The 23,599-nt window shown below is 37.4% G+C and overlaps 1 long non-coding RNA gene and 1 other non-coding gene across 2 annotated transcripts in view; one reads left to right on the top strand and one right to left on the bottom strand.

Moving 5' to 3' along the window:
* Positions 1-23,599, top strand: part of LOC141480860 (uncharacterized) — a 75,164-nt gene that overhangs the window by 5,085 nt on the left and 46,480 nt on the right. The window lies entirely within an intron of this gene.
* TRNAM-CAU (transfer RNA methionine (anticodon CAU)) lies at positions 6,533-6,605 on the bottom strand. Its single transcript has one exon. It is a non-coding gene; the product is annotated as a tRNA-Met (tRNA).

The following is a 23,599-nucleotide window of genomic DNA, read 5'->3' as shown; positions in this document are numbered from 1 at the left end:
GAACTGAAGATGGGCAATATGTGGAAGACCCTGATATGACTGGTCAAGCTTTGACGAAAAAGGAGGAGGGAACTGAGTCCCCCCGCTGAACATGTGTACCACCAACATCCGTCTATGATGGTTCTGCTAATCCCATCCTATCCTCATCTTCAAACGAGCTTTATCTATTACAATGCTCTGTCTCCGATTTGTCCTCCTAATCCTCATGTTTCTGCGCTACAGAATCCCGCCGTTCATAGTTCTCCTCACAGCAGAAGAAACAAGTATCAGCAGATATTGAAAGAACCAATATGTGGAAGACCCCGATATGAATGGTCAAGCTTTGACGGAAAAGGAGGAGGGACATCGGAATGAGGCTGAACTGTGACCCCCAGCTGAACCCGTATAGTTCCCAAAGGAACTAATCCTCAATTGGGTTGGAATAACGAACCTCACTCCTGTTGCAAAATCATGGGTAAGTTTTTCCAAACTCAACAACGCTGATGTTTTGTCTGATGAAATTGATTTTGATCATGCCGCCGAAAATGAGTACAACAACAATCTGCTCATATGCCCCTTCAAGCACTCCAGAAGTTTCGACCAATCGAAGGACAGACAGAAATTGTCAAGTATCGAAGTCTGTTTTTTTAAATTGCGCAAATCGGATCGTCATATGCGATGTAAGGTGGATTTTCTACGACAAGGGGAGACGTTCAGGATAATGGTTGGAATCCGATAAGTCATCCAGGCACTTCCCAAAGTCGGAAATCTCCAAAAATGGGGCTAGTGTGATTCACTATTACTTTTTGCAACCTGACCAAACCATCACACCAGTGTTCTATTGTTAGGAAATCGACAAAATGTACCAAAAATTGCCTCAACAGCGGCCGTCACTGGTCGGCAGAGAAGAACTCCATGACAACGCCCGTCTGCAGGACTCACAAACATCATCAGAAATACGCGACGGACTGTGGCTGCTCATCGTTTTGAGGTTCAACTCAGTACATCTCGAACTTCAATATTTAAGAACTGTTTCAATTGGAGAACTACGTTTATGTGGAATAAACTTCCTGAGAATGTTTTTCCAAATGATCTTGTCCAGTTTTATCATCTTATCTGATATTCTCCAATACACTCTTTGTTCGTGTTTTTACATTATAGACCGTAGTGAAAATAACAATTTGGGATACGGAAACTTGCCCTCCCCATGTTTATGAAGGAAATTGATGCACTTTATACTAAGTGGAAAGCGCTGAGTAATAATCCTGCTAAATTTATCTTTAGCAGAGTATCCGATGAGAGTTATAGGCCAGGAAAATTTCTAAAAACGATAGAAATTGTTTGATGTTTGTTGATTGAGTTCAGTGAAAATCTTGGAAAACAGTATCTTTCGTTGTAGTGGTGGTCTTATGCTGGATCAAGATTGGATGGAAAGGATGATGGTCCCGATTAACCTTTATTACAATGTTACAATGGACCAGTTACCAGCATATTTCATTCATTATACTTCTGTTTTTATGTTACAAAATTCTCCAAAGGATAACTTTTACGTTTCCAAGTAGGGTTCCTCATTATCAGGGGAATATACACCAAAAGAAACTGCTAGTAATAAACTCAAACCAATACACCACTTTCTGCCAGTGTAGAATTCAGGTTGGATGGATGGAATCTGATGATAGGAAGATCATCTTTGAAACAGCAAATCAATGGTGGAGGAAAATAATGAGGCAGGTGGGGAAAACTGACTGGAGAAATTACTGGAGAGTTGGCAAACAAATCGAGCAAGAGGTCACTTTGATAGTACTATAATCTTTCACTAAATATTTAAGGGTGGTTAGAAAGACCATATGGAAAAATGTACGATTAGAATCACTTGAGATATATTTAATTTGGTGAAAACGGTCTCAGGAAGTTTATCCCACATCAACTCAGTTCTCCAAATTAAATGTTCTTGAACATACGAGGTGTCCTGAGTTGAACCTCAAAACGGTGAGCAGCCACAGTACTTCGCGTATTTCTGATATGTACCGCTCTTGGTTAAATACAAAGTGCCAAGTCACTTGAATATCCTGCGTGAAGGTGATGTAAACTGGCCACATAATGATATCAATATGCCCCGCATAATGATATCAATAGGTCTTTCAAAAGATGATTTCTCACACCTACTTTGATTCATTTAAATTTAAAGATATTGAGTGCTTAATGAAAGACCATATACATGTTGACTTCTGAGAATAGATCCATATAATATGTCTATATGACATTTACGTATATGACCAGCGAGAGAAAACCCAATATAGACCCTTGCGGAAAACTTTAAAGAAACTCAATTTTAGTCGTGCTTTCAACACAATTAATTTCAATTTGTTACTAAACATGTTACATTATATAGTTTTTCCAGAAAATTCACGAGTGTTAATAGGCAATTATCTCAAGAATAGGCAGCAAAAAGTTGTTCTCGAAGATAAGAGCTTTGAATATTTGAAACTCGAGTCAGGTGTCCCGCAGGGATCTATACTGGGACCGCTTCTGTTCATTATATACTCCTCTCATCTGGTGACTGGAATGAAAGCATGCAATATTCATTTATGTGCTGATGATACCCAACTTTACTATAGTTTCTTTCCACATATGGTGGATGATGCATGCAATCTTATAAATAATGAACTTAGAGCCTTCGCAAAAGCTGCCGAAGACCATTGCCCACTTATTAATCCTGAAAAATCAAAAGTTATGTTGTTTGGAAGTAGACTCCAGCGTAGAAAGGTCGAGGACTCTATCAATATCACGGTAAATATTAAGAAGCTGAAAATGGTTAAGGAAGCAAAAAACCTAAGAGTAATGATGGACCCTGACTTGAGATTTGAAAAACATATAAATAGACAATTACAATAGGCGTACTGTAATCTGAAAATGATATATAATAATAGGCATCTGTTACCCATTAAAGTTAAAAAAACATTATGTGAAACGCTAGTTTTATCAGCCTTGAATCATGCTGACTCTCTCTACGGCCCTTATTTCAACAACACTCTATAAGAAAAATATACAGAAACTGTAAAACTCATATCAACAGTATTAGAATAAGACGAAGAGTTTCTCATGAATTGAAAAAAATCGGGTAGTTGAATATCATACTGTTGTTCTCTACTATGAAATAATTAGAAAATAAGTTCCCTCTTACTTACATAAGAAAATAACTTACCGTATTCGAAATAAAGGCCTACTGACTGTACCTCCCTTTAGAACGGAATATTTTAGACGGTCAGTCTCTGTTCAATCCGGTTCTGAATCTTATGAGAACACAAAATGCTCACAAATTCAAACAATTTTACAAAGAACATCTTCTTGAATCTCAAATTTTATCATTTTTTTTCTTTCTCAGTTTTTAGCGAAATATGTTATTATTATTATTATTATTATTATTATTTTTTTTTTTTTTCACCGTAGTGTGCGCTGGTCAGGCCCTATCCCCCGAAGCCCCGATACATTCGGGAGGGCGCGCCAGCATAATCAACCAATGACCACTCCCCACACCGTGGGGTAAGTGATCATTGGGTCCGAGAATCATGTGCCCTGAGCAAACGCAGTGAGCCAAGAATGACAGCCTTCTGCATCTGTGCGGCTAAGATTTCTGCCTTAGTGCGGCAAGCCGGTATGATTTTGAGATTCGAGATTATTATTATTATTATTATTATTATTATTATTATAGGTAGTTGAAAGAAAAAAGGTGTGAATTTCTACGTGACATTAGACTCCTTGATGCTTTGAAGAGAAGCTGAACTGTACATGGAAAGAAGTTTTTATTAATCAGTTTGAGATGCTTTCATAACCGAACGTTTTTGCCAAACTAATTACTTCCACTTTCATTTGAGCAGGCTAGGATAAAAGCAAGTATACCAGAGTAGTATTCGACATATCTAAATTTTCCTGGGCCATAATATCGCCACTAAATTTATCTTTAGCAGAGTATTCGATGAGGAGTTAATTTGAATTTTGTTTCGGAAAGTCCTCGGGTATTTTAATCGACTTTGTTTATTCCTCCATTATTTTAATTAATTTCTCCGAGACGTCAGTTTCATATTTCAGGCGCGCAATATAAACAATCCTTATGGAATCCAATTAGTGTGTTTGTGTGAGAAATGGATTTTGTGAAGATCTTTCGACGGTTCTGGGAATCATTTTTTAGCGAGAGTTTTGCGGTTCGTATTTTGTTTTTTATGGACGATATAAGTACAGAATTTATAGTTTTTGATAAGATCATATTTTTTAATCATAAAGACATCACTATTGGCGGAATGATCAACATTTAGATCGATGACCACACTAAACCTTCATAATGTTGAGTGACTGGCACTAAAGATCAACCGAAGAACCCAGCTTATGTCACATGTGTTTGAATTATGGCACTTAGAGTAAACTTTGCGTTTAGCTTTGCGTCAGTCCTCTAAGCAAATACTATGGAACGGCAATTTCTGAACTAAAAGCCAATATTTTTGTCAAGATGTTTGGTCTGAATCCAATCTTGAACCATCAATGCATTTTTTACACGTAGTGCCTACATACCAGCAATAATTGCCTATAGATCACCTCATCGGGTTGGGAAATATTGAGTTCTTTTCTCTGATTTCAATTCCTAACCATCAATGGATCTTCCACACATAATACCTACAAATCTCCCAAAGAGATAAGGAAAGATTTGGTTATATATTTGTTCTACTTTCGAAATTGAACCTTCAACGGATCTTTCACAGGTGGTGCCTATAAAACACCTAGTCTACGTCCACGATGCTCCCACGCCCCAGAGAATCCTACAATAAGCAGACGACACAATACTGTTCTCCACCGTTCCTAATACCAGTCAATTACTAAGACACATACACAAAAATTAACCACTTTGCACTTTGGTGCAACAAATGGCGGATCAAATTCAACCCGACGAAAAACCAGACCGTCCTCTTCAGACATCCAAACACCTCAAACGGACCCCAGCTTAATGCCAACCACTTGAACCTCAGACTTCTAGGGGAACTCCTCCGACTAAAAGACTCGGTGACCAGGGGTTACCTTCACGAGAACCCTCAACTGGGAAGCCGACCTGAAAGTTACCCTTGACAGAGTCAGGAAAAGAGGAAACCTCCTAAAAGCCTTGAGGGACAAGACCTACATAAGAGCGATCATGAACTATATAGCCATGATCTACTGCGTACTGTGTACGAAACGTACACAACCTAACCTAACGTAAACCTTACCCCAATAAATTTGAGGTTTAAGCAACTCCGACGCAAATACATCACCAGAACAATCAGAAGCAGTAACACTACCGTAATTGAGATGCTGGCCATCCACTGGATGAACCGCGGGGGCCCAAGGAGGATCCCCAGGAGAAAACTCCCATTTTCCTCAGCCAGTCTCTCAGGAGCCCTGAAGGATATCCCGGAGCAGTTCCAGGACATTCTTGACGAGTTTCCGCTGGCGACGAAATAAAAGACAGGTCCACTGCCAGAGAAGACCAACCAACGAACCACCTGCAACTGTACCCGGACAACTTCACCAAGGATAACTCAACCCATACACAAAAACAGCAATGCCCAAGGAACGAGAAAAGGCCCAGATAGATTTTGAACAGACAGATGAACACCCAACAGCAAGAACTAGATTAAGTCACACACAAACCCCTGAACAGACACTAGCCTACAGCTGGGCACCACGTGAAAGACATGTAATACTAACTTACCAATATTCAGAGAAAATGAACGTATTCGTTCGATCGAAGATTGGATTCTATCTTTGCTGTGATTCCAATTCCGATTCAACAATGTAGAGCCTATAGATCACCTAATGGGCCCAGGAGATATTGGGATATATCTTTGTTCTTAACTGAATATTGAACCATCGATGGAACTTTCACACGTAGTGTCTATAGATTACCTGATGGAATTAGGAAAGATTGGTGTCTATAGATTACCTGATGGAATTAGGAAAGATTGGTTTCCATCTTTGATCTGAGTTCCATTCCGAACCAACAATGTATCTTCTATTCGTAGTGCCTATAGATCAGCTAATGGAGCCAGGAAACTGAATATTGAACCATCAATGGATCTTTCACAGTAGTGTCAATAAATCATCCAATGGGATTAGGAAAGATTGGGTTCCATCTTTGCTCTGATTTCAATCTTGAACCACACGTGGTGCCTATAAATTACCTGATGGGCTTTAGAAATATTGGGTTCTATCCGTGAACAAAAGAATTTTACTTGGATTCGAAACAATAAAGCAACGTGATAGCTTTGCATATATTGTTTCTAATTATTGAAAATACTTAAACATTTCAGTAATAATTTGTCCCATTGGCGATCCTTCTTTGGAAGTAACTCTGAGGCATTTGGCATCAATGTAACTCGAAGAGGATTTTCCTTTTCTATAGTTGATTCCATGAAATGTGCTATTTGACATTTTCGTTTGATTTTCCCAAAAATAAGACGCTCTGAACTGGATTATGTGGTAATTTGAGTGTGACACACGATATGTGATTTTGAAAAATAAAAAATCTTGCCCCGGGTGAGGATCGAACTCACGACCTTAAGATTATGAGACTTACGCGCTGCCTACTGCGCTACCGAGGCATGTGTATTCCTCTTGAATATTTTGTTCAAATGCATGAGGTTGACTTGCTTTATTTTTCAAGAACTCCAGGAAAATCAATAGCGACGTTTTTTTGTTAAAATTCAAAAGAATTTCTCTGCAACACGCTTCATGCTCGAATTGAAAAAAATATAATAGTGATTTGACGATTCTTCATTACAATTTTCTTCACTTCCCCAACAACTTAACATGCTAAACAGTTGAAAACTTATATTTTGAACAGATTTAGTATGCCTTGAGGTACGTTTCCAATGATACATCCTGTATATGGAATAACAATAAACTAAAATCGAGGATTTATGGAAGACGTTCCTAATTCATTTGATGCTAATGTCAAAAACATACGTTCCTTGAACGTTGTATTCAATATTTATGTTTCCAAGAATGTCAATTTCTCCGAAAAATTTAATAATTCGAATACGTGCCAGGAATCGCACGTTGAAAAGTAAGATCTAGTTAATCCTCAGCTCGCACTTTTGAGGCTTGTCTTTCATAGGATTCGAATTTTAAACAGATTTCAAACATCAGCTTGGAAATAAAAAATAGCCCTCTCCGCCCCTGGCTTGTGCTGCCACATCCATAATATCCTGACTATTATGTTTCACGGTCTCGACACGCATCATCAAGTGCGGACAAAACCTCCCTAATCGTATTACGTCGATTTCATCCCCCATCGTCGGATTTTCTCCTTTCTCACCCCGAATGATGTTGAACTCATGTCGACTCTATCAAATAGAAATGAACAATTTATTTATTGACTTCTGCGACGGGTAGTCGTTATAATGATATATTCAAAGAGAAATCGAGTTAAGTATACAGTTACAGGAATTAAGGGTTGTCCCGTGCAATTTATTGGAGGGTTGGTTGATTGGGATTCATGACCTGAGGAGGTGAACCTTATGATTTCGTAGTCAGATTGTTTTCACACTTTGAAAAGCAATAGGAAAAGTTTGGCCAAGCTTGAGTGATAATCAATTCCTTTGAGTCAATATCAAGTAGGTATCCGAGTAGACTACAACTTGTCAAATCCAGAAAGAAACTTGAGAACTTTATCTTTCTCTGTTTCTTACCGTATATTAACGAACGTACATCTAGAGGGCGGAGCAATATCAAAATTCAGGAAGTTCTTATTCAAGTAACACTTAACACGTGATTCCCTATACGATATCTGAATCAATTAGTTTCTGACTATTCCAAAGAATTTCCAAATATTTCTCTTTCAAATATTTTTTTAAGACTAAACACAAGCTCCACAGGAAAATCCTTAAATTGGTCATGTATGGGGCGGAGCCCCATACATGAGGGGAATTGAGGGGTATTCTCAATTAATCAGCATGACGTGTATAAAAATTGTGAGAGGATCCATTAGTTGTGAGAGTTTTAAGATTTTTTCTAATAAAAACTACACATTTGAAAATATACAGTGATGGGTCAGACAACAATCTCATTCTTATGAACACTGGTTTACAACTTTCACGATATTCCATGTCAAAAATTAGTCTCAGAATACGTTTCTGTCCTATAAACCCCCTGTTGAAATCCGAACCGCACCCCCAAGACATGATGTTCAAGGAAATATGTGAAAAAGCCACTGCATAATAGATGCTGCTCAGACTTTTCTGATCTACACAGTTTTTCATCTGCTTTATTGCAAAAATACTTTATTGAGTTTCTTGCAGACAGCATCAATATGTTCAATTGTTCTTAAAAATATTACTTCTTGTGACATATTTATTTCATCAATAGAGAACACTGCATCTTGAGTATTATTATTTCTGTTATAACATTCCATTGTCACTGATTAGTACAAGATTAGTCGGTTGCGTTCACACCAAGAAGTGAATTCATCGATTATGTTACTAATTTTGGTTACCACGTCGTCCATAGTATGTCCAGTGACTGTAACAGTGGTGCCATCTGCAACCATCGTTATGTGGCAGTCCCTTACATATTCAGGCAAATCATTGATAGATATAATGAATAATAATGGTCCTAAAACTGAGCCCTGAGGAACGCCCAGTTTAACAGCATGCTCATCCGACATGGTCTCTCCATATTTGACTGACATACAGCGCCCCTCCATGTAGGAGCCTAACCATCTTGATACATTGTTTGGAAAACCAAGTCCAATCAGGCAGGACTCACGATAGTCTAGTTTGAAGAACATAGCACGGATTATTCTTTTTTGTGCCAGAAAAACTCTGTTACTGTTGCTAGCCCATAGACTAAGATGTTGTAAGTAATGGTCGAGTAGACGAGGGCATAGTAGACTGCGATTAGCCCTTCTTCGTTCAGGCAGCTTTCCAGGTTATTTATGGCAGAGTATCGTTTATTTAGTTTAGAGCAAATGCTGTTAATGTATTCGTCCCAGTTGAGAGTTTCATCTAGAACTGTGCCTAAAAAATTGCATTTGGAATTGAATAGGAAACTATATTGTCTAAATGTGATATTTTGGGCGATTATGGGATCTACACAGGGTCTGTGGTATCTTAGTAGTGTTGTCTTTGAGTGGTTGAATGAGTGTTGGGGCCTTTCATATTTTCGAGAATATTGTGATTTACGGCTTCCTCCATTTCACCTCTCAGAACTCTGGGTACCCCCAAGAGATAAACACCTCCTATCCTCAAAAAATTATGCATTTCATTTTGATCTGTGTACTCCCTTCGTGTCAAATGAAACTACTCGGAAGATGAATCTACCCACAACAAGATTGCGTCATAAGTAATTGCCTAATCACTAATGTTCGTCACACCCCCTATTTCTCCCCTTGTTATCACAGCAACATTATCCCCGAGGAGCAATACCGCTGCGTGCTACACTTCGAGTATAAGTTCGTCAATTGTTATGAGGTTAATCGATTTTATCTTCATCTCTGCCACCCCTCGATCAAGGGATGGGATAAGTGGATAATTGCACGCTGATACCGCAACCAAAACATTAACCGTCATTGTGCTTTATGCAGTTTTAGAGACAGTTGGGATGTTATTTGCTCAAATTTGTAGCGTTCTGTGCGAGATGTATTTTCGTCGAAAACGCATCTGTCATTCGATTCTGACACTAGGTAGGAGGGTGATAATATACCAATTATATGTTCAGAAATCAGCGGATGACACTCATATAACTGTTGTAGTTATTTCTGAGTAGGATATGGCATAATAGCTTGGGAAGGGGTTTATAATAATATTATAAAGATGGATTTCGATAATAATACTCAGAAAACTGATTATGATATTATTCCAATTGAGAAAGAAAGTTTTTGGCTTTCTACTAGTCCATCTCGATACAAAAAAAGATGATGGAATCTTCCAAAGAAAGGAAGGAAGTGATCAATTTGAAAATAAGTAACTTTATACATGGATGTGTAGATTATGCAAAGAAGTAAATTTCAGACACAAACTGAAAGAAAGTCCTCCTGAAACAGCTACTTTCATATAAACATTGAATTACACGAAAGAAAAAAATTCTTTCGAAACAAATACTTCTATATGAACACTGAATGATATACAGAAGATACTTTCCTTTACTCAATTTGTATTTCAAACATTCGTTGTGGAATAAAATCGGATATCATTCACATAAGTTCTACTTTAAATGAATGGTAACAAATTGCACTTACATGGAACACTGTCATCCTCACTGGTATACATCGATGTTTCGCCGTAAGACACTTGCCCTAAGGCTCTTCAGTACCAAATTGAAGAGCCTTAGGGCAAGTGTGAAACAAATATTTCATTTGACATTAGCTGTTGACCAGGAAAAAACCGGAGCAAAATAATTCTAGATTACTCCTACGCCTACTCCACTCGGTTGGTTCCACATGTGACTAAAACTATAGCCCAGAGATTTAGCATGTTTCTTGGGCCAAAGATATATAACGACCTCTTAATTGAATTGAAGCAACTGAACTTATTCTCTCTGTTCAACAAGGATGTGAAATTGTGGTTGATTTCAAGATCAGGAATTTTAACACATCGATTCATTGATATAAAATAAATTGATGGATGTATCGGTTACTACGTGGCAGGAAATCATAATGAAGGAATCACACGTTGAAAGGTAAGACCTCGTTAGTCCTTAGCTCGCACAAGTTTCTCAACTTCTGAGAGTTGTCGTTCGAATGGGGGCTACAGCTGATTAACAGAAAAACAGATTTCAAACAGAGAAATTAAACTTTCTATGTTTTTTACCACTTTTATTCGTAACTAATTTTAATGCAGTTTCGTTCTATAATACACTAAACATGCTTGTGGAATCTGAGATCGGAGTCTAGGTTTAGAAAGTAGTTCAAGATATATTTGAAAAAAGTATATCAAAACAGAACTTATGAGCGGTACTACAACTTTCTGAAAAGGACTTGTCTCTTCATCGAACTGCATTATAAAATACGAACGGATAAAATCCCGACCGACGAAATCTCTGCTATGATCAGCTTACAACTGGAGTCGGATTTATACCCGATCAATAATATTAATTACCTCTCCTCACAATCAATCCGACTACACAGTATCGATTCCGAGAAGAGTTGAAGAATATCGCTTTCCGTTTTCGATTCCCATTCAATTAATACGACAAATTTATCTCTAATCGTGTTTTCACTTGTCGAGTCGATGGTCTGTTGTCGCGGTCGCGCTAATAAAGATATTCAATTAATTAAAAGCCAACAAATGCGCCGACAAACAGAAGAAACTTCAAAGATTGTCAGTAAATAAAGCGGCGGGCCGGCGATAGATTAAATCGGAGACAATAAACTAGACGAAATTAACATGTTGAACTTTCAACGTGAAGGAATTGACTTTGAAGGGTTCATGAATATGCATGTGGCATGACGAAAATGCAGAGAGCCAATGTTGGTGACTTTCTCTAAGCTAAGGGATCAAAAAAAGAAATATATATTTCGAAACGAGGATTTCCTGATTGCTCATGAATAGAATATTTCTAAGTAGTTATGTAACTGTTATCCAAAATTTATAGAATATATATTTGACCAATCTTTGAGTATACTGATCAAATTTGGAATCCTTACTCAGCAAAAAACATATATGCGATTGGGTAAACCCTCTCGATACGTATCGAGGTGTTAAAATAACGGTTTGGCGTTGGGAAAAAACTACAGTGATATTTTTTACTACAACAAAGATTCCAAACAGTGAACACTTGAACACTTCCCGTGAAAAGATCTATAGAAGGGATATAAATCTACAACCTTTTTTCGATGGTCCAGATTATCAGCAAAATTAATTGAAAACATCATGAAGATGCGGCTTGTGAAATTTACAAATGAATATAAACTTATTGCTGATGAACAAAATGAATTTAAGGAAGGAAGATGGACAGAAGATGAAATATATAAACTTACATCACAAATTTACGATTCTTTAGACAAAAAATTCCAACAAGGTGCATTTTTATCGATCTCTCTGAAGCCTTTTATACAGTGAGTCAACCCAAACTTTTAGAAAAGCTGGAAAACATTCGTAATCGCGGAAAGGCGTATGAACTCTTCAAAAGTTATTTGAATGATCGTGAACAGAGGGTCAGGATAGGTGATACAATGAGTAATCCGGAAACTGTGAGCCTTTGGATATCTCAAGAAACTGTGCTAGGCCTCGTTCTTTTCACAATTTACTTGAATGAACTGCTACTTCTTGGTACAAGAGGTACGGTGTTGAGCTTTGCGGACAACACTGCCATCCTATACACGGGCTCTACGTGGGAACAACTCAAGTTATGTGCAGAAGAAGATTTTCTAGCAATCGATAGTTGGTTTCGACAGAACAATTAACTTCGATAAAACGAATTACTTACCATTCACGTCATTCTCCAATAGATTGCCTGATATTGGACAACTCAATATCAACAATAATTACTATATGACTGAAACTGACTCAATTAAATATTTAGGGGTAGATAACAATTGATAGACACCTTCGTTGGGACTTACACATGAAAAAAAACAGTAAGAAAGATGAGAGGTACCTACACTTTCTAAATTCCAGTATCTCAGAAACTTCCTAGACATGAAACACTTGAAAACCCTATATTCTGCACTTGTTCAGTCTCAATTGTCTTACGAGATAATTGGATGGGGAGGAGTTGAAGATTGTTATTTGGTGAATCTTGATACAATTCAAAAGTGGATTTCAAAAATAATACTTTACAAAGGCCGAACTTACTCAAGTACAAATGTTTTTAGAGACACACAGGTCCCTGACATGGGGCAATCATTCTATATGAGTATTCTGAATAATATTCAAAAAGGAAATATTCAGATAACCCTAGCTGAACACACCTACCACACAAGAAACATGGATAATTCTGTGATCGCCCCTCGTTGTGACAAAAAGGTTTGGACAGAGAATTGCATGTTACTTAAGACCACGGATGTATCAGATGATGCCTGATGTAATCAAAGACAATCATAATAATAAAAGTTTCAAGGAAAAAGTTTAAAAATGGATATTGCTCACCGAAAGATAATTTTCCATAAACTGGTTAGTCAAAATAAATTTTAAAAAATGTATAAACAAAATTGCCTCACTATAAACTCCCCACCCCCAGAAAAAAACGCACAATAAAAACAAATTTCAATAACATAGCGGCTATTTTCAGAACCTTCCATGTAACTTAAATACCTTATTTAAGCTATTGTTCTTATCATTCTGTACTATTTTATTGGTCATTTTAACACATACAAAATATTCTATTTTGCGTTCAACCGTCAATAACCATTGTCGCTGAACTACTGTGAGTATTCTACTGTGGTTCTTGTTCCTGATTATTCAACGCATTAACTACTATTTCCGTACTGGGCGCTTTACTTGAATTGTTTCTTCTTCTTCACTTGAATTAACTTCCTCATCCATTTGTCGATTACGGGATGATCTCATTGAAACATTCAACATTCTTCATAGACAGTAAATTTGGACTTCTCTGTGTGGAGAAATAGTGAAAGACCAATAAGAAAGCCATTTCTAAAACTATGTCGCCAATATTTTTTGCGCAATCTTGTTTTCTTGCACTAGAACGCTCTATCTGAGCATATAGTTTGTGCCCCATCAATTAATGCTTTCAAAAATGCTCTGGACAATTATTGGAATAGTAAAAACTAACCTTCAATTCATCTTCATAGAAGTTTGCATCCCAATTGTTGTTTAGCATAAACTATGCTAAACAAAAATTCTGAATGATATTTGACGATTGGAAGAGGAGTTCGAAGGAATATCTATTTATACCGCCTTCAAAAATACAATGTTTTTTCAATCTCCTTCAATTAAATACTCATTTCTTGAAGAATGTATTGGTTACTACAGGACATCGTTTCATATTTTTCGTAGTTGATGTGTTAATTTATTTGTTATGAATGATATTTTTTAAAAAGGATTTTTGTATATCCTGTGTGTATATATGTATATATTCAATTAGTTGAAAGTAAATGCAGTACGTATTTGGCACTAATATATATAGATATACTGCTGTAGTTTCCCTATTTCTGGACAGACTATAGATCACCATCAAGAACGGCTCTCGACCTTTCCTCGGCTCGCCCCAATGCCATTTTCTCCGCTCCCCACTCCTTCTTTTCCGAGCATTACGGGGCATTGAGCGCTAATTGCCCCCGCGCTAATTGCCTCCCCCCGGCATCGAGCGGGCCTGCCAATAGTTACGCGGGGGTGGGCCGTAAAGAGAGTCGCGTTTATGATAATCCGCGACCATGTTGGTCCCTCCGCGATGATATCGATTACTAAAGGAGGGGTTGCTAAGAGACCCGGTTGCTAGGTGACGCAACGCACAGCATCCCGCCGCGTATGCAGATCTAGGCGCGGTTGCCGATTTTGGCGGAATTTTGCCAAATTTTCTGCAACATTCTATGATTATTTATAGGGAGAACTCAGTTAATTTGTACCATTTGTGCTCTTTCCGACGGAGAGTCGCCCATTAACATTGTGAAATAATGTTCAAATACTCCTATCGGTATGTTATTCTAAAAATACGAGGATGATCCCAGAAGTACTAAGCTTGTCCTAGAGATGGCGGTAGTTGTTTAAACAATATCACTGTTTTGGAAAGTCCTGTATGGCCAGGAATCCAGACAAGAGGCAATCTGTTAGTCTTCTTATTGAAGGGAATTTGCTACCAATGTAGACGTTACTTGGTAGGAGCTGAGAGCTTCCAACTCCGCTTGACTGTCCGGGAATATTTTTATTGACTTGGATATGAGGTTGGATTCTTTCAATCTCTCCTCACACAATTCAATAGCGTAAATTTTCGCTTGAAATACAGTCTTATAGGTTCCTAGACAGGTTGATATCTCTGTCCTGGATCTGCCCCAAGATCTGAAGGTGTTTTTAATCCATCTGTGAACCAACAACTATCTGCTTCTAATATTTCTTCTTGTCGGAGGATTCAGTCTTCTCTGCTCGGGAACAGTACTTTATGAGGCACTTGACAGTTGGTTTCTACAAAATTTTCATTTTCAAAACTGTGGACCTATCCAAATGTGAATTGTTTCTTTCTTACGTTACAGAATATTTTCCATTTCGGGTAGGACTTCGGAAATTCAACTCTTATGTTTGGCAACTGCGCATAAAGAGTAGATTTGAATTGAAGCAATTCTAGAGTTTTAATAGATATTGCAGTTTGATATGGTGTGCTTCGTAATCAAAGACGCTTTCATTCAATGGAGGTTAATTTGCTGAGACCAAGTACTGAGAACCGTTTTCAAACATTTTCCGAATGTTAATATACGCAATATACAAGGTACCTAGTATACGCAATATATGCAATATACGCATTGTACACAATATGTGCAATATACCTATGCAATATACGCAAATATGTGCAATATAGGGAGTATACGCAATTTACGCAATATACTTTTGCAATATACGCGTTGTACGCAATATGTGCAATATAGGAAATATAGGCAATGTATGCAAGGTACGCAATATATGCAATACACCTATGCAATATAGACAACATATGAAATATACGCAATATGTGCAATATAGGCAATATACGCAATATACCTAGCAGTATACGCAATATATGAAATATACGCAGTATATGCATTAAACGCAATATGTGCAATATAGGCAATATATACAATATTCGCAATATATGCAATATCCGCAATATATGGAATATAGGCAATATACGCAATGTACGCAATATATGCAATATACCTATGCAATATACGCAGTATATGCAATATACGCAATGTATGCAATGTAGGCAATATAAGCAACATAGCCAAACTTATTGTATATCTCAAGTGTACCGAACATTCTGACACCCTGTTCAAATGAGGTTGACTCACATAGATTCCTGGAAAAAAATAAACGATTTGAGATTGGCACATGGAGAGATAATGTTTCATGTCTAACGTATCATTATTGTTTTTGAATGGTTTTATACTAAAAATTGCTTCCTACTGAAAGCTATAAAACTGTCCTGATATGTTTTCTTCATGCATTAGTTGGTATTCTTTCCAACTCTTCTGGAATGATCACTTGCATTATCCATCACAGTGGATTGAGGCCTAACATTTGCTCAAAATATTCTTCGAAAACATATTTTGTTCATGTTTTCATGCTTTGACTCAACCATCAATAAACCACCCTCAAAGCCATCAACACTTCCAATGTGGATAATGGTCAGTCGCTTTCCTTTTCCAGAAGCGACTTTAATCCGGTAAACAGATAATATTTTTCTCTTGCCACATTTTTGGTGATACAAGTTTTTGTCCAGATAATAAATCTTTTTATTTGAATGTCAAAATTCTCTAATTGAATGTCAAAATTCTGTAATCTGTCTGAGGTGATGTCTCCTCTAGCTAATAATTTCATTATTTTCGTTACAGAGCGATTTTCCATTTTGTTTTTCCTAGCTGAACAATCCTCTTGAAGTTTTCAATAATTTTATTCTGCCTTCTATGGGGGACATACATTGATCTTCTTTCAAGGCCCCCATCATTTCGTAGAGCGTAGCTATTTCTTTCTTCGAATGAAAGAAATGTACTGTTCTTCTGATTGTTAGTTTGTTATTCCCATCAACAAGCATAGTTTTTTCTTCTTGAAAATGATTTTCGTGATTCCACAGCCTCATTTTTTCTCTCACTCTTGAATTTTCACATCGATGATATTGAAACTCACGTCATTTCCACTCAGACTCCACCAGACTGTCAACGGTATGCGGAGGATTATGCTGCTACTAGTTTGGTGAGACAACTCATTTAAATATCCATTTTGAGAGTCCAAGTCAAAGTTTGTGAGAAATATGAATATTCAAAAGCTTCAATAGTTCTTACAGATATAATGTGGAGAAAAAAACCTCATGCCAATGTCACTTGACGAATCCACTAGCTGATCCCGGTAACAGCCATATTGTTGAAGCGTAAGAACTTTTATTTCAAGTAAAACAAATCATGAAATTATGAAACAACAACAAAAATTAATTGGCGCTCCTGGGCGACTTCATTGATTCCAGTGACGCATTTGCTTTTTCAGCTGCAGAAAAACCCGGAATAACCTGCAGCACCACATCGGAATTGTCGGTTCCTCAACAATTCATTGGCATACATCATTTCGAAATATCTACATCCAAAGCTACATTTCAAACTAGCCATAAATCACGAAAAAACTGAGAAGGCGACGAATATTCTGGAAGAAATGAATAGCCCAACGCCTTTTTGTCCCGTCCGAAAATTATGAGCGGGCTGCGAAGCCTGAAAAATCTAACATATGCCCATTAGACGCCTAATTAACGTCAAAACAGCGGCTCCGATGATTTCTTTGTTGCAGAACGGACGAGTTACTTCTACAAAACAAAAGACGTACGAAGAAACCCGATTCCGGACAGATTTGATTGATACAAAACAGACGGCAGTGTAAAAAAGTTGAACGTCTTTCCCTGAAACAAACGAATGCCGCGGGAATGCGAGCTTGTTTTGTTTCAGCGACGAGTTGATTTTATTTGTTTTTTTCGCTCGTTTTCGCTATTGTATTCAGGCGGTTTTTAGGAATTATAAACGTCAGGTATTTAGAATTCCAGTGTTATGTCGCATTTTTATAAAATACTTATTCTGATGTTTCGACTCTGATAATGTTGTTTCGTTTTGGGTGGAAGAAATTCACTGGGATTTTTTCAGAATCAGTCATTATTTGGGAAGGAAAAGTTTGGAGTTCCTAGTTCTCCATACTTATACAAACTCAAGCGTATACCAACCTCTCTCTACACATTGAAAAAATAAAATTGCGTCATCTGAAAAAACCTACGCTTAGGCCTATAAAATGAAACATTTCAATGGACTATAAGTATTTTCATCAGCTTGGTTTTTTCATATGTATCATTATTATCACCGTAGTGTGCGCTGGTCAGGCCTTATTCCCCGAAGCCCCGATACATTCGGGAGGGCGCGCCAGCATTATCAACCAATGACCTCTCCCCACACCGTGGGGTAAGTGATCATCAAGCGAAGTGAGCCAAGAATGACAGCCTTCTGCATCTGTGCGACTAAGATTTCTGCCTTATTGCGGCAAGCCGGTATGATTTTAAGATTCGAGAGTAGAGAGGACATCATTCCACCAAGGACTTTGACAGAGTGATCTGGATAGAGTCTGCGGAGTTCGAAGAGAAAATCTCGATATTTTATCCGTTTTTCCTCCTCTTTTCTCACGATATTCGTCTCGCCAGGAGCTGAAAACTCCACGACAAATATCGTTTTGCTCTGGTGGTCGAGAAGGACCACATCAGGCTTATTAGCTTGTATGAGCCTGAGGGTAAGGAACGAATAGTTTCAATGAATTTGGCACTTCTCGTTCTCCACAACGGATTCAATATCCCCCGGAGCGTAGGGCAACACCGGTGTCTCGTGTCAATACCGTAAGAGTGCCGTAGATGGTAATATAGCACTCTTAGGGCCGCTTTATGTCGATGGATATAGGCCGAAACCGCATATGCTGGACATGCTGATAGTAAGTGCATTAGGGTCTCGGGCGCCTCGGGGCAGGCCCTGCACCTTGTGTCAAGAACCTCTATACCCATCACGCGACTGCGGTAGACTAGGGTGTTGAAGACACCATCCTGGTAAGCCATGATGAACTCCTCAGTTTCCGACTTCAGCCCACTCGACCTGAGAAAAGCAAAGATCAGGCGCTTTGATAAGCCAAGGTCTTCAATGTTATTAAAGAAGACCCCATGCATTGGCTCATCCTTGTGTTTCCGCAGAAGTAAGGTGATCTCTGCGGCTTTTATCTGAGCTTTTTGCTGAACATGTTCCAACTCGTCGACAGAGTTGTGGTCACCTCGTTCAGTGTCGAAAACTATATCGAGTTCATCAGCTGCTCGGGCAGCTGCCCTAAAGAGAAATGCTCCAATTACTGCTCTGTCATGGTCACGTTTCATGCAGAAAAGGGGATCCGAACTCCTGACGACTTTACAGCTGTATGTACACACTCCAAACTCAAAAGTCCACGGCCTCCCTGTTTTCGGGGGAAGTTCAACCGTGGAACGGACGATTTGGGATGCCAACTCCTATAGAGATGCATCATTTTTGGGTCTTTACGTCGAGTACATAGAACTCCTCCCGAGTCCACTTCACTACTCCAAACGAGTAGAGTGAGATTGGAACGGCAAGCATATTTGTTGCAGCAACTTTCCGATGACCAGATCTGTCGAAGTTTGTGCTGATACTTGCCACGGAGAGAGTTTCTCACTGCTGTTACCTTACCCGAGGTTCCAACTTACTATTATTTTTTTTCACTGTATTGTGCGCTGGTCAGGCCCTATCTCCCGAAGCCGCGATACATTCGGGAGGGTGCGCCAGCATTATTAACCAATTACCACTCCCCACACCGTGGGGTAAGTGATCATTGGGTCCGAGAATGACAGCCTTCTGCATCTGTGCGGCTAAGATTTCTGCCTTAATGCGGCAAGCCGGTATGATTTCAAGATTCGAGAGTAGAGAGGACATCATTCCGCCAAGGTCTCCAATAATCAGAACAACCATCTTGACAGATTATAATAATAATAATTATTATTTTTATTATTATTGTAAAAGTGTGCCGTTTGTGCAATTTTTTCAGTCCATGGTTATCTTTAAATGTGTCTCAAAAACTTGAATAACTTAGGAGACCACAACCATTATTTAAAAAATCCATAAACACATCCCTTGTCGCTTCGTCCTCAAATACCTCTAAGCAATAAAGATATTACGAAGATTGGTATCAGAAAGATATATTCTCGCTGATCCTTATCAACGTCCTTAAACAATCCAAAATTGCATAGTGAGGCGAGTATATTCCCATGATGTGTTAATCTGAGAAACGACAATTATTTTATGCAGATGGAGAGTCGGAATCATTGTAGTTCTCAACTTTTATGTCTTAGTAATTCAGCAGATGGAGTAATGATTGGAGCACGTTTATGGAAGGTGTTGCCAGAGACAAATTTAATTACTGGATATATCTACGGCTGTTTTTCAAAGCGAGAGTTATTTGGGTTTCCCGCCGGTAAATATATATTTTTCATTATATTCGAGATTTTGTCTCTATCTCACGTACGTCTCAATATTCAGTTTTGCTGCTCAATATGAGCAGATAAAGTGGCATGAAATGTTTAAAACAGTGTATAAATATTTCAGTTGTTCTACTAGTTCACTTGGTTTGCTGCCGCTGCCATCACTGAACTGAACTGATTAACCACTTCTTATCCGCCCGTAATTTAAACAGCAATGGAGTGATCCCGTGTAGCATTTGTCAGATTCTCTGAGTTTACCATTATGAATTATCATTGATGCTAGAACATTTCGAAAATACAATAGATGAAAGTCTTAGTTGACTTGTAACACTCAATAAATAATTGATACATGCATTTCGTACATTTCGGATGAAACTCAAATAGGAGTTACTCATGGATAGATTATCCATCCCGCATACCTATATTTTGGAATTTTCCTACGACTCCACAAACAAAACACAAGCTTGAGCTGAATTATGAAATCCATAGCTGGTTAACGGAAAAACAAATTTTTTAAACACATAGATTTTTGATTTATTGAACATTTGAACCGTTTTCAATCGAATTCAAGTCTCTCAAAGTGATCTTGTTTGTAATTACCTGGGCTTTCTTTGCACTGAAATTCTAGAAATTTTGGATAATATGCCTGTTGAGTTGAGGTATAATTCGTGGAACCAGTTTTGAGCTGCCTTCATTATTTACAATGCGAGACAGGTTAAAATTGGGCAAGGTAATGTGGCTCAATATAGAGCAATACTGGTCAGCAAGTTCCCCTGATTTCACACCATTGATTTTTTTTTATGGCGTTGGGCAGACAACCTGTTCAGCCGTGAAGAGGTTCAACGATTGTTTTGGATTTTATTCTGTTGGAAGAACAATTCAAGGAAGCTTTGAACCCCGTGTTTATCATTTGGTATAGGCCAGTTTTTCACAACTCGTGTCTCCTTTGGTTTATTCTTCATTACAGCCTCGGAAATTGCAACACCAAAGAAATGTTCTTACATTCGGAATATCGAGCACTTTTTGGGGTTCAACATCAGTCTTACGTTTCTCATCTTGGCGAAAACCATGGTGTTTATCAAGAGTTTTTTCACCACAGTTACCTCACTCAGATATATAGGGTAAGTTTTCCAAATGAGAAAGAAGTCCTTCAATTAGTTCCAACAATCTTTGATAAGTTCCTGGAGCATTACATAGACCCAATGGAAAGCAACTGTTACAAACACTAAAAATAATCATGGACTCTTCAGTGATACTTTTTTTTTTCTTGGAGACTGATTGGTATGTATAACTTTGAACGGGGCAAAATAGAAATTGATGGATAAATAAATATTTTTTGTGGAAAATAAAAATTCACTATCTGTAGCAACATAAAAACTTCCAAACCCATACAAATTTCACCTATTGGAGGACTCATTGAATTTCAAATGAATTTGAGACAGACAAATGGTAATTACTTATATGTATAATTTCATGTTCTACCACAGGCTCAACATGATTTCTGTCTGAGGTCTGAGGCAGAGATATATTGATTCAACCATGAATATGAAGTGTTTGAAACTCAAATTTGCGAAATACTCGAAAATTAATAGATTTTTCAAAATGGCCAGGTGGCCAAGTTGACATCCATATTTCCAAATTTCCAACAGAACCAAACCTGTGAGTCTATTAATTCATCCTATTCTCTTGCACAAGTAAATTAATGGATCTTCATGGCCAACTTATGAGCACTATCAAATAGCCTTATAAAAACCAATTTCCATCTTTACTTCTAATGAAGTAACAAGAATCTAATTAATAATTTCCTGAGAAAGTTCAGTAAAACAGCAGGAAGGAGCTTTATTAAAATACAAAACGCAGTAATTACCCACCAATAAATTAACGTTAGCGTTGGCTAGTTAAACAAATGAAACGCAACAAGACCCATTAAACAAGTGAACATCTTGATAAAGACTATGGTTCTATGGCAAGATGGACGGTGCTGGTCGGACATAAACATTAATTTTAACCTAACAGCTAGAGATATCAGATTACACGTTGTTCCGAGAAAAAACTTACCATCTGAGTTAAACGTTGCGGTGATTAAGTGGTCACAGCTCAGGGAATTTTGTTGCTTTGTTATTTTACCTTAATTTGAGGTTTTATTAGGGGTATTTGAAGGTTTATTGACTCTCGTGCATATGTGAGGATCGCGTTTCCAACATATTAGTTTTTTATTTATAGACAGATTTTTGGTTCTGACAGTTTTGTTGTTGTCGCTTTACCGCTAGATTATTTCACAGGGACACCATTCTCCAAATTAGGAGTTCCATTGAAGTGTAGTTCGAAGTATACCAATTCGAACATTTTGCCTATTATTCCCAATAGTAAAAGTAATAAATGCGGCATACGAAGGATTTTGGTGTATGAGATCCTCATATACGATAAAATGAATAATTAGTTAACTAGTTTAGTGATCAAATAATTTTTAAGAAAAAAGGTTGGTTGGGTAAGAGGTTCAATTGTTTAAAAAAAAACAATTGTTCTCTTGCCGAAGAGCATTTACAAAATCCACAGAAGTATTGTTACATATTTGTGTGTGGTAAATATATGGTTTTTTCACTCATCAAATAAAAAAATATAATATATAAACAGGTAGAGTATTGAAAGGAATATAAATCAAAACAATATATAATTGTATTTACAACAAATACACCTCATATCATGTCTGTATTGTCAACTCAGCCTTCTATTTCGTAAATCTCATTCGTGTGAATCAGCACTTCAACTACGAATATAAAATCGATGTTAGATATCCTCAACTGGCTTGACGTGAAACAAAATCATTATATTCAAACAATGACTTTCATTTTCAAAATGATAAATAATTTACTGCCCAATTATTTACAGTGTCAATTGATTCCTGTGAACAATATCCATGATCATGCAACACGAACTGCAAGTAATATGAATTTCTATGTAAAACCAACCTCTAAAGCTAGTTCGATAAAATCTGTCTTTTCCAAAGGTATTGTTGAATTTAATCTACTTCCTCGTGAAATCATAGAATCTTCGTCCATAAAATTGTTTAAAACAAAATTGAAAGAATATGTGACAAATTGAACATTATAAATGTGTAAGTGTGTGTATATAGTAAGTGTGTGTATATGTTTCTATGTATTTATATGTGTATATATGTATAAAATAGGTGGTTCCTGATGTGTGTTCATTATGATATCATTTTGTGTATGTAGGTATATATCTGTGTGTGTATATTTATGTATATGTTAATGTATATGTATATATAGATCTGTGTAAAATTTTTAGCATGTTCCATACTATTCTTTTATTTTTTATATTTTCTTTATACATTGTAATCTGATTATGCGATGATAAATAAAGCATTCATTCATTCATATTACTTTGTGTATTATAGTTTTGTCCGCTTCTTTACCAAATGATAGAAGTCGGTTCTTGAGCT

This window comes from Leptinotarsa decemlineata, unplaced genomic scaffold, assembly GCF_025532065.1.
Source record: "Leptinotarsa decemlineata unplaced genomic scaffold, Ldec_3_MD MMD2_P_RNA_scaffold_12, whole genome shotgun sequence".
Classification (NCBI taxonomy): Eukaryota; Metazoa; Arthropoda; class Insecta; order Coleoptera; family Chrysomelidae; genus Leptinotarsa; species Leptinotarsa decemlineata.
Note: the sequence above shows the minus strand (reverse complement) of the source record. Positions and strands in the feature narration are given on the sequence as shown.